Source organism: Esox lucius, chromosome 17, assembly GCF_011004845.1.
Source record: "Esox lucius isolate fEsoLuc1 chromosome 17, fEsoLuc1.pri, whole genome shotgun sequence".
NCBI classification, from domain to species: domain Eukaryota; kingdom Metazoa; phylum Chordata; class Actinopteri; order Esociformes; family Esocidae; genus Esox; species Esox lucius.
Window position 1 is genome coordinate 34,306,586 of NC_047585.1, and position 13,843 is coordinate 34,320,428.

A 13,843-nucleotide genomic window follows, 5' to 3' on the forward strand; every position below is an offset into this window, starting at 1 on the left:
AGTGTAAACAAGCACATGGAGGGGGTGGGAACATAGCTCCTAACAACAGTACAATATGCAACTCCTTAACCAAGGTCCAAACCTCTTCATGAGGTTGCTAGTTATTGTTACAAGTCAATCTTACAAGTCATACTACACAACGCACATGAATAGATACAAACTAGATGTGCAACTGAAATTATTTATTCTATGGTAGGATAGAATTGTGTTGAGAACTAAACGCAACACTCTACAAACTATAAGTGCAAAGCCTGAAGAAACTGCCAACCCGAGACCCAAGCAGTGGAAGCTATGGATCTGTAATTCCACTATACTGAGAGGCAGAACCCTTGGTGGACTGGAATGGTTCCTGTACGGGTCTGATGACCTTGGGACTGAGGTGGAACTTAATTTTGACTCTGCCACTCTTCACATCAATCACTATGTGTAAATGTATTATCCTGTCACCACTAACTACCACACAGGCACATTATGAAAGATTGTAATAAAAATATGATGTACTTTTTAGCCCATGGCTTCATGATCTTTATTTTTTGCAGTCAAATTAACTGAAGGTTAACGTTAACTACTTAAAAAAGTTAAGTGGTTAAAAAAAAAAGTTCTGGAATGCTCAGAAGAGGAACATTCTATCTAATCGGATACACCAATGGACGATAATGAAAACTAATTATGAGACACAATGTGTCAGAGGTTTAAAAATGATGTTGTAAATTGAAAAGGTTTTGCCAATTAACCCCAGCAGGCTTCTTTGGAAGCACAGCCTTGTAACAAGACTGTTTCTGCTGACCTATGGAGTCACGGAGATGAGGAGGAGAGAACTCTTCAGCCTCCATGTTTTTTTACTCCTAATTGGACTTAGTTTTACGAGTTTCCTCTCTGCCTGGTTTCCACTCTGTGTTACAAGAGTCTTAACATTTAATTCTGCCTGACCTTTAACACCTGTGAAACGTTTCCATTAGCAGGATGCGACGGTAGTGCCATTTCACAGATTTTAGAGAATAATAAAAAACTAATATGAAATCTATAATCTTACATGCAAAAGTGCCATGCCTTACAATTGTGGGAGGAAAAACATTTTTATTTTGGTTATCAGTAAAAATTATCTCAAAGCCCGTCTGCTAAGAATGTCTTTGGTGAATCACAAAGATATACTTAATTTCATCTTGTTTTTGTTAATGTTTAAGTAATTAAGCAGAACATTTTATCTAGAGCAACATAACAGTAGTAAGTGTATTTTTCAGGCAAAGAAAACTTAGCCATTCTAAAATAAATCACCTGCGTAATGGACAACCTCAGAGCAGGTATGCGCTGCTGCTTGGTAAAAATTCCCCAGGCAATAGGACAAACTTTATTATAAATGCCTAACGTGTGTGTGTCTGTGTGTATTAAAAGGGGTGGGGTGGCGGGGCTGTTTCACCAAGCTGGTACCTCTAGTAAGGGGTCCCCTTAGATAGTCCACTGTGCCCTCAGACCCCGTCCCTCTCCTCTGGCTGGGAGGGATTACAGGAGGACTGAGGACATCCATCCATTCCCTAGAGACGATGGGCATTACAACATCATTACACAGGGATGACATCAGACAAAATAAACTACAGGAATGCGGTTAAATAGGTTATAATGCATATTTTGGAACAGTTATTATATTGTCCACTCAGTGTCATCATAGTCCACTGTATCTATTCTGGATGGTCAGGTTGATGCTACAAGAGAGTGCCTTAAATCACTATGGCTCCAGGGAGGGTGTAGGTAATTTCAACGGTAGTGAAAACAATAAAAAAAGGAAGAATATTTGATTGTTTTAGAAAGCCCTTCCCTATTACAAGCCCCTCAATTATTACCTATCAAAAAGATTTGCTGGAGAAGATTAGAGAGGTATAGAAGAGATTTTGTGGGATGATCTCTGATTGAAGCCTACTGAAGTCTCCCAGCTCTTCTGTTCTTTAGACCAGCCAACCAACCTCCCTGTCCACTGCCCTTGAGTCTCCAAGCCCAGTGTCTCTGTTCTGTTCTAACTCGCTCTACAACAGAGAGTTTGGCTGGAGGACAATCCATCAGACACAGACACAAGCTGTGATTGCAAGTTATGATGTCTGTCCAGCACAGTACTCTAGTCCTACCAACCAGGGAAGTGGGCTCAACCTTGCCTTTGGCTAGAAGGCAGAGAGACAGAGAAAGGAGTAAGGGGTAAGGGCAGTACATGCAGGGGTCTATATATGTGACTTTCTTTCCTCTAAAGGAGCACATAGCAAATTAGTTTCCAATCTCCAGAACTACAGTACGTGTCAACAGATCTATGTATGACTTGTATATTGCCTCCACTGTGATCCATTCTCTCCTTCCAGCACCTCAGTTTGACTCAGAAATGAAACAATCAAATATAAGTATAGTGATGAAAGTTGGTAACTGGGGAGAAAATAGGCCTGGCATTATCATTGTATGGAAAATTACTACACCATCCAGAAACCTGTTCACTTTCTAGCGTTTGTCCCCACTTATTTCTTACTTCTTTGAGGTCATGTTCAATCTTTTTGTACTTTATTTGCCTCAGGATAAAAATGGCCCCAGAGAACATTATGAGAGTTTTATGAAATTATGTCAACATCATTTCTTAGAAAAGATTTATAAAATTATTTTAAACAATTAAACTGTCACTAACATCAGTCTTTGTATCGAACCACTAACATCACACCCAAAGGCCATGGTACATGGTACATTTGTTTAGAACAGCAATATCGGCAGCAATAGAGCACCTCATCTAAATTCCCCCAAAATAATTGCATTTTTTCCCCTTACGTTCGCTTGGCTGTTCCTATGATGAGAAATTCATAGAAAACATAATGTTGTTTTCGGGCATACACCTAAAATAAGTCTGAGGTTAACACAGGTTTAGGAGATATTATCAGGGACATCTCCAGGACAAATATTTTCTGTTTCAGAGATGGTTAGGCTTATGAGTTTATGCTATTTCTCAGAGACTAGATGATCGGTTTTGCACATTTTACCAGCAATTTCTTCTCCTGTTTCCTGATTAGCTCAAAGCTAGCGCATAGCAACTTGCGATTTAACAAGACAAAATGCTAAGTGCTAGATACTAGCTATGGGTGGCCATCAAAACATAGTACAAGGTGAGTTAGCAATCGTCGATAAAATGAGCACAAAGTGGTTGTAATGTACAACATACAATCCCTGCAGCGTACCACAGTATTAACAATCCACAGAGATTCTACCTAACTAACAAAAATCCTATATTTATACACTGCTCAGAAGATGTAAGGGAACATATTATCATCACAGTTTAACACCCAGTCAATTAAACTTCAGGGATATCAATCTGTCCAGTTAGGAAGCATAAGTGAGCATGGAGGAGATACCAGGAGACAGGCCATTACATGAGAGCGGGACAGGGCCGTAGAAGGGCATCAAACCAGCAGCCGGACCCATATCTGCTCCTTTGTGCGAGGAGGAACATGAGGAGCACTGCCAGGTCCCTACAAAATGACCTCCAGCAGGCTGCTGGTGTGCAAGTTTCTGAACAAACTGACAGAAACAGAGCTCCTTGAGGGTGGCATGAGGCACAGACGTCCTCTAGTGGGTTCTGTACTCAAAGATGAGAGCAGGTTCACACTGAGCACGTGACAGACGTGATAGAGTCTGGATACGCTGTGGTGAACGTTATGCTGCCTGCAAAATCATCCAGCACGACGGGTTTGTTGGTGGGTCATTGATGGTCTTGGAAGGCGTATCCTTGGAGGGTCGCACAGACCTCCACATGCTAGCCAATGGTACCCTGACTGCTGTTAGGCACCAGGATGAAATCCTCAGATGCATCATCGGACCTTATGCTGGTGCAGTGAACCCTGGGTTCCTCCTGGTGCAGGACAATGCTCGGCCTCATGTGGCCAGAGTGTGTAGGCAGTTTCTGGATGACAAAGGCATTGATGCCATTGACTGGCCCTCACGTTCCCTAGACATTAATCTAATGGAGAACCTCTGGGACGTTATGTATCGGTGCATCCGACACCGCCAAGTAGCTCCACATACTGTCCAGGAGCTCTGAAAACCATTGTCTGTGAACACAGTACATCACTGCATCCACAAATGCAAATTAAAGCTCTACCATGAAAAGAAGAAACCATATCTAAACAAGATCCAGAACCGCTGATATTTTCTCTGGGCCCTTAAGATGGACTGAGGTGAAGTGGTCTGACAAATCAAAATCTTTCATTATTTTTGGAAATCGTGGATGCCGCGTCCTCAGGCAAAGTCTGTAGTACCAATGGTCTGATGTTATTTGCTCAAAGAGGATGAGCTAAATGGAATACATCAAATCACTGATGGTTTCAACATATGCTTCAGGGCAAGGGTATTTAAAGAAAAAAAATATTCACTTTCCCAATACTTACAGAGAGCACAGTAGTTGTTTTTGCTATGCCCCAGACTCCTGTTCCATCCATTTGCACTAAACTCTGATATTCAAGATGAACACTCAAGTTGATTTGATATCATCACTTCACTGAAATGAGTAGCTCTCTCCTCCATGTGGTTGCAGAACACATTTAGGAGGGAAATGGAAAACAGACAAAACAACATGCTTGCACTCACAGTTCATTTTTTGCAAACATCTATCTTCACATGAATAAATACAGAAATTCTATACTTTGTCATATATATATACCCTACTTGCTTTTCAATTTCAACTTTATGTATAATGGACTAGATATTAATGCTCCATTAACCCCCCTCCCCCCTCCCCATGTGTCCTTTAGAAATACATTATCACTTCTCTACAGCAAAAGAAAGCTCTAGTCCAAATCATTTTTCCTGCCCCTACTGGAACCATTTACCCCCCTCCTGCTCCCCTCTGACTCCACGCTGGGGAGACACAAAGCACAGGCAGATTTAATGGAAGCTATTTTCAAGGACAACGCAGCTCAACGTCTCTGACAGCAGCTATCTACCTCCAGGGATAGCACATTGTTAAGTGGGATTGGGTGAGAGACTGTAAATTGAATTGTTTGATTTGCGAAAAGTCATTATATTCATGACAAATAAGAGAACCGACGATGGGAGGAAACGAATTAGCAGACAGAAGATTAAGGCCCCTTTTAGTATATTTTTTGGCTTCCTGTCAGTGTAAAATAGGCATTATCTACAGTGTATGAATCATATTAAATCTGTAAATGCTGAAAATCATTCCCTAAACCATGTTGTATATATTTACTTCTACAACTTTGCCTTGAGTTAAAGAATAAAAAACAGGAGGAGATGATGGATGAGATGAGCCTACGATTGATGCGTAAACCCAGATCAAGGTTGACTGGGCGATTTACCCACCTGATATTGTGGGAGATGATGGTAAATGACTGGAAACGTGGAAGTCTCAAATAAGTCCCAAGTTCCACAGCTCAGATCGAGTCAAGACATAAGTCCTTCATTTTTGGTTTCAGGTTTTCAAGTCTGTGGTTAAGAACAATTCTGTTATACGATAGAGATTATCAAATATAGTTTCTTGTTGAATTCTTGAATGATCTTAAATGAACCTAAAATTATTAAGTAGGTTATCTTTATGTATTTATATGTTGTCAATTATCTTTATGTATTCAGGAACTAATCGTTTTTTATGACATGGGGTATCAGGAGGATAAAGCCCCCCCAAATATATGAAAATGGTTGACCCTCCCCCAGACAATATATATTTTTACATCACCCTCCCTGAGCCTTTGGAAAAAAAAAAAACTCTCCTGCTTAATAATAATATGCACGCAATAGTTGCCTATACTACAGGCCCACTGTACAAACAACTGACCCAATAAAATAAATATTAAAAGGATTTCTAGATTAGCTAGATATTTAAAAAGCAGAAGGTACAACATAAAGATGTCATTGTGCCTGAAAATTCAAGCACCTATTATAGGATTGTTTTAAGTTCTCCAAACGTTAATAAAAATATGAGTACTGTAAACACAACTACAGCACCAGCTGATACACATAGCTAAATGAACACTGCTGGACTAACTGCATGCCCTCCTTACACCTAACTGAGAGAGCGCTAGTTTCTATTACCATTTATTGTTGCATTAATAAAAAAAGAAACACTGTTGCAAACCCAGCCCGACCTACACTCACCTAAAGGATTATTAGGAACACCATACTAATACTGTGTTTGACCCCCTTTCGCCTTCAGAACTGCCTTAATTCTACGTGGCATTGATTCAACAAGGTGCTGAAAGCATTCTTTAGAAATGTTGGCCCATATTGATAGGATAGCATCTTGCAGTTGATGGAGATTTGTGGGATTCACATCCAGGGCACGAAGCTCCAGTTCCACCACATCCCAAAGATGCTCTATTGGGTTGAGATCTGGTGACTGTGGGGGCCATTTGAGTACAGTGAACACATTGTCATGTTCAAGAAACCAATTTGAAATGATTCGAGCTTTGTGACATGGTGCATTATCCTGCTGGAAGTAGCCATCAGAGGATGGGTACATGGGGGTCATAAAGGGATGGACATGGTCAGAAACATTGCTCAGGTAGGCTGTGGCATTTAAACTATGCCCAATTGGCACTAAAGGGCCTAAAGTGTGCCAAGAAAAACATTCCCCACACCATTACACCACCATCACCAGCCTGCACAGTGGTAACAAGGCATGATGGATCCATGTTCTCATTCTGTTTTACGCCAAATTCTGACTCTACCATCTGAATGTCTCAACAGAAATCGATACTCATCAGACCAGGCAACATTTTTCCAGTCTTCAACTGTCCAATTTTGGTGAGCTTGTGCAAATTGTAGCCTCTTTTTCCTATTTGTAGTGGAGATGAGTGGTACCCGGTGGGGTCTTCTGCTGTTGTAGCCCATCCGCCTCAAGGTTGTGCGTGTTGTGGCTTCACAAATGCTTTGCTGCATACCTCGGTTGTAACAAGTGGTTATTTCAGTCAAAGTTGCTCTTCTATCAGCATGAATCAGTTGGCCCATTCTCCTCTGACCTCTAGCATCAACAAGGCATTTTCGCCCACAGGACTGCCGCATACTGGATGTTTTTCCCTTTTCACACCATTCTTTGTAAACCCTAGAAATGGTTGTGCGTGAAAATCCCAGTAACTGAGAAGATTGTGAAATACTCAGACCGGCCCGTCTGGCACCAACAACCATGCCACGCTCAAAATTGCTTAAATCACCTTTCTTTCCTATTCTGACATTCAGTTTGAAGTTCAGGAGATTGTCTTGACCAGGACCACACCCCTAAATGCATTGAAGCAACTGCCATGTGATTGGTTGATTAGATAATTGCATTAATGAGAAATTGAACAGGTGTTCCTAATAATCCTTTAGGTGAGTGTATAAGGCCCAGCCTGGACATGATCGAATTCGGGCAGAGATAGGTAGGCAACTCCCTACCTCTGGGTCACAATGTCTTCAGCTGCAGGTTTGCTGGCCTCCATGCTACTAGCCTTTCCTCCAGATCACTCAACCTCTTTTAGTACGTCATAAGATTTAGGCCTATCTGAACCTTTTCTGAGCGTGATTTGTCTGTGCAGAGCAAGGCTGTTGGGACCTCCCTATAGGATTAATTTACAATAGAGTAAATGACCCAATGTTAGAGTTCTGCACATACTGATAGTGAAACCATCCACATGGACTGTCCTCTACATTCATACTGATAGTGAAACCATCCTCATGGACTGTCCTCTACATTCATAATGATAGTGAAACCATCCTCATGGACTGTCCTCTACATTCATAATGATAGTGAAACCATCCTCATGGACTGTCCTCTACATTCATAATGATAGTGAAACCATCCTCATGGACTGTCCTCTACATTCATAATGATAGTGAAACCATCCTCATGGACTGTCCTCTACATTCATACTGATAGTGAAACCATCCTCATGGACTGTCCTCTACATTCATACTGATAGTGAAACCATCCTCATGGACTGTCCTCTACATTCATACTGATAGTGAAACCATCCTCATGGACTGTCCTCTACATTCATACTGATAGTGAAACCATCCTCATGGACTGTCCTCTACATTCATACTGATAATGAAACCATCTGCATGGACTGTCCTCTACATTCATACTGATAGTGAAACCATCCTCATGGACTGTCCTCTACATTCATACTGATAATGAAACCATCCGCATGGACTGTCCTCTACATTCATACTGATAGTGAAATCATCCTCATGGACTGTCCTCTACATTCATACTGATAGTAAAGCCATCCACATGGACTGTCCTCTACATTCATACTGATAGTGAAACCATCCTCATGGGCTGTCCTCTACATTCATACTGATAGTGAAACCATCCTCATGGACTGTCCTCTACATTCATACTGATAATGAAACAATCCTCATGGACTGTCATCTACATTCATACTTATAGTGAAACCATCCACATGGCCTGTCCTCTACATTCATACTGATAGTGAAACCATCCGCATGGACTGTCCTCTACATTCATACTGATAGTGAAACCATCCTCATGGATGGTCCTCTACATTCATACTGATAGTGAAACCATCCTCATGGACTGTCCTCTACATTCATACTGATAGTAAAGCCATCCACATGGACTGTCCTCTACATTCATACTGATAGTGAAACCATCCACATGGACTGTCCTCTACATTCATACTGATAGTGAAACCATCCTCATGGACTGTCCTCTACATTCATACTGATAGTGAAACCATCCTCATGGACTGTCCTCTACATTCATACTGATAGTGAAACCATCCTCATGGACTGTCCTCTACATTCATACTGATAGTGAAACCATCCTCATGGACTGTCCTCTACATTCATACTGATAATGAAACCATCCGCATGGACTGTCCTCTACATTCATACTGATAGTGAAATCATCCTCATGGACTGTCCTCTACATTCATACTGATAGTAAAGCCATCCACATGGACTGTCCTCTACATTCATACTGATAGTGAAACCATCCTCATGGGCTGTCCTCTACATTCATACTGATAGTGAAACCATCCTCATGGACTGTCCTCTACATTCATACTGATAATGAAACAATCCTCATGGACTGTCATCTACATTCATACTTATAGTGAAACCATCCACATGGCCTGTCCTCTACATTCATACTGATAGTGAAACCATCCGCATGGACTGTCCTCTACATTCATACTGATAGTGAAACCATCCTCATGGATGGTCCTCTACATTCATACTGATAGTGAAACCATCCTCATGGACTGTCCTCTACATTCATACTGATAGTAAAGCCATCCACATGGACTGTCCTCTACATTCATACTGATAGTGAAACCATCCACATGGACTGTCCTCTACATTCATACTGATAGTGAAACCATCCTCATGGACTGTCCTCTACATTCATACTGATAGTGAAACCATCCTCATGGACTGTCCTCTACATTCATACTGATAGTGAAACCATCCACATGGACTGTCCTCTACATTCATACTGATAGTGAAACCATCCTCATGGACTGTCCTCTACATTCATACTGATAGTGAAACCATCCTCATGGACTGTCCTCTACATTCATACTGATAGTGAAACCATCCTCATGGACTGTCCTCTACATTCATAATGATAGTGAAACCATCCTCATGGACTGTCCTCTACATTCATACTGATAGTGAAACCATCCTCATGGACTGTCCTCTACATTCATACTGATAGTAAAGCCATCCACATGGACTGTCCTCTACATTCATACTGATAGTGAAACCATTTGGTAGCAGCAACTCCTCCAACAACACGATTTGTTCCACTCAATCCCCCTCCCAAAGGAACATCTCCCTTCGACTCTGAAAGTCCAGTGAATATTTCAAGACAATTTACAGCGAACAGAGAATGCACAGAAACTCTTAAATTATTGAGTAGAGTACTTAGTCCATGATTGTAATCCTTCTGTAATTCTGCAATGCCATGAAGATTGTGGTTTTGTTACCTTTTTCCCACTATATATTCCCACCAGTCAGTACAGAAATTCCAAACGTCTGACAAATAGGCTACTGAAATGTAATTGATTATAAAATTAAATGACCCTCCTTTGGACTTAATGAAAAAAAAAAATCCCCAAGACTGAAATTAAAAAAGCATGACCCTCCCTCATATCATCACGTTAAATTCCGATCTCTCCCTAAGATTAAAAAAATATCCTGGATAGGAGCCAATCTCCTCCTACAACAGGACAATGACCCAAAGCACAGCGCCAAACTATGCATAAAAAGTCAGTACATAAATTCCAAAAGTCTGACAGTTTGCATATCCTGGAAGAAATTGTGAAATCTTGGCATTGATTTAGAAAATATGACTGATCATGCAAAAATACGGTATTTTATTTAAGGATAATTATCATATGAAGCCATTTATTATCACATAGTTTTTTGGCTCCTTTTTAAATCATAATGATAACAGAAAGAACCCAAATGTCCCTGATCTAAAGTTGACATACCCCTGAATGTTTGGCCTTGTTTCAGACACACTAGGTGTCACACAAGTGAAAATGGCAGTTCATGGTGAATTTCCCTCACCTGTGGCTTTTTAAATTGCAATTAGTGTCTGTGTATAAATAGCCAATGTGTTTGTTAACTCTCACGTGGATGCACTGAGCAGGCTAGATTCTGAGCCATGGGGAGGAGAAAATAACTGTCAAAAGACCTGCGTAACAAGGTAATGGAACTTTATAAAGATGGAAAAGGATATAAAAAGATATCCAAACCCTTGCAAATGCCAGTCAGTACTGTTCGATCACTTATTAAGAAGTGGAAATTCTGATAGACCAAGAAAGATTCCAGCCAAAACCCGGGAAGAATTGTTCGGGATTAAAAAAAACAGATAACCTCAGGAGAAATACAGGCTGCTCTGGAAAAAGACGGTGTGGTTGTCTCAAGGAGCACAATACGACGATACTTGAACAAAAATTAGCTGCATGGTCAAGTTGCCAGAAAGAAGTCTTTACTGCGCCAATGCCACAACAAAGCCTGGTTACAATATCCCTGACAACATCTTGACAAGCCTCACAGCCTCTGGCACACTGTAATTTGGAGTGACAAGACCAAAATAGAGCTTTATGGTCAAAACCATAAATGCTATGTTTGGAGAGGGGTCAACAAGGCTAATAGTGAACAGAATACCATCCCCACTGTGAAGCATGGGTGAGCTCTAAAGGCACAGGGAATCTTGTGAAAATGTATGGCAAGATGAATGCAGCATGTTATCAGAAAATACTGGCAGAAAATTTTCATTCTTCTACACTAATGCTGTGCATGGGACGCTCTTGGACTTTTCAGCACGACAATGGCCCTTAGCACAAGGCCAAGTTGACCCTCCAGTGGTTACAGCAGAAAAATGTGAAGGTTGTAGAGTGGCCATCACAGTCTCCTGACCTAATATCATCAAGCCACTCCGGGGAGATCTCAAACGTGCGGTTCATGCAAGACGACCAAAGACTTTGGATGACCTGGAGGCATTTTGCCAAGACCACTGGGCAGCTATACCACCTGCAAGAATTTGGCACCTCATAGACAACTATTACAAAGGACTGCATGATGTCATTCATGCTAAAGAGGGCAATACACAGTTTTAAGAAATAAGGGTGCACAGACTTTTGAACAGGGGTCAGTTTTTTCTTTGTTGCCATGTTTTGTTTTATGATTCTGCCATTCTGTTATGACCTACAGTTGAATCCCATAAGACATAAAAATTGTGTTTTGCTTGCTCACTCATGTTATTTTTTATATTTCAAATGGTACATATATTACCACTTTTCCAAGGGTATGCAAACTTTTGACCACAACTGTATGTCTGCTTTGTCACTGCTTGAACTACCAATTGCCTCTTAATAAATAAACCCACAGTGTTCAACCATTCTGTTGTCACCTACCTAGTGTTTGTATGGTCCATGAATAGTAAATACAGGCTATCAGTGGATAGGATTGTGTTTTTCAAGCCTATACCTGTTCTGAATATTGGTTCAGGACACTAAAGCTGGCAAAGATACAAAATATTTGACAGACATACATTCCCAAGCAAATTCAAAATGTAGTAAAACAAGAAACCAGGCAAGCCAAGTTCAGCCGGCCTGCAAAAGAAAGTGTTGCCATCTCGAGATTCGAAACCCGGGTCGCCCACGTGAAAGGCTGTGTCGTTAACCACTACAACAAGAAGCTGTACATTTGCTGGGTGTCAGTATAGCCTGTTGTCTCTATCCTGAATAAATCCTCTTTTGCCACTGGCTGTTTTAATAGTTAATTGGCCATTCGTGAATGACATTGATACAGTTAAACTGACTAACATTTCTTACTAAGTTTACTTCAACCACAAATTGTGGCTATGTATTGCGTTTGCCACTGGCTGTTTTAACAGCGTATTAGCCAGTAATAAGCTTTACCGGTATCCACTAACGTACTGGAATAGTCTTAAAAATTTAGCAATTGCTAGCGACTCTAAAATGGCTATTTTCAAAGCTATTTCATTTAAAAAAAAATATATATATATATATTTCATTCGTGAATGACATTTATACAATAACTAGTGATTGATTGTGTTATCTAATTTTTTAAAATTATAATTACTGTTACCTTTCACTGCACTGTCGGGAGTAGGAAAACCAAGCATTTCCGTAACTTGTTAATGCATTGCCGTAACTTGTTAATACAAATTACAAATAAACCTTTTGAACTTTGATTCATAATGCATACTTCGCTTTGCCTGCGAGGAGATACAAACTCGGTGACCTATAGTTCACAAGCCCGCTTCTCTAACCACTACGCTATTTAACAAGGGGTAGTCAGTCACTCAGTAAGAGACATTCACTCTTCTTAGCCGGCTACGTGGTCCGGGCAAAAACAGAGCTCTAATAAAACTTATTAGAAAAACAAAAGCAAACGACTATGTAAATACAGTGGGGCAAAAAAGTATTTAGTCAGCCACCAATTGTGCAAGTTCTCCCACTTAAAAAGATGAGAGAGGCCTGTAATTTTCATCATAAGTACACTTCAACAATCCAGAAAATCAAATTTTTAATGAATTTATTGGTAAATTCCTCTGTAAAATAAGTATTTGGTTACCTACAAACAAGCAAGATTTCTGGCTCTCACAGACCTGTAACTTCTTTAAGAGGCTCCTCTGTCCTCCACTCGTTACCTGTATTAATGGCACCTGTTTGAACTTGTTATCAGTATAAAAGACACGTGTCCACAACCTCAAACAGTCACACTCCAAACTCCACTATGGCCAAGACCGAAGAGCTGTCAAAGGACACCAGAAACAAAGGCTGGGAAGACTGAATCTGCAAAAGGTAAGCAGCTTGGTGTGAAGAAATCAACTCCCTCCACTTTATGCTATCTACCTGCTATGCTTGTCCTCACAAATTCTAGCAAAAACACTTTACAGCAGTCCCGCCACCCCACTGACTATTACTAAGAAAATGTAATTGCTGATCCCTTTAATTTGCCATTTATTGCAGTATGTGATATTTTTAATTTTAAGAGTCAAGGATTTCGCTAGTTACAGACACTAAGAAGAAAACAGGCTGATATGCAGGATCCAGGCTTATTGGTTAGTGCTGCTCCAATTATCTCTGGAGCTATAATGCACATATTTAATCTAACATTCATTTTAGCGTTATCCCTAAAGTCTGGAAAGCCCCTCATGCTCCCACTGCACAAGGGTGGGGAAACTAGTGTCCTTGATAATTATCGCCATATCTCCAACTGGTCATCCATTGCTAAAATCCTGGAGGCATTGGTAAATAAAAAGTTATGTTCCTTTTTATCAGAAAATTGCATTTTGAACAGATTTCAATCTGGTTTTAGACCTAGGCACAGT

General features: G+C 40.5%; 1 protein-coding gene across 1 annotated transcript in view; it reads right to left on the reverse strand.

Annotated features, from left to right (window-relative positions):
* The window catches only part of cfap20dc (CFAP20 domain containing), a 73,290-nt gene that overhangs the window by 135 nt on the left and 59,312 nt on the right, over positions 1 to 13,843 (reverse strand). The window lies entirely within an intron of this gene.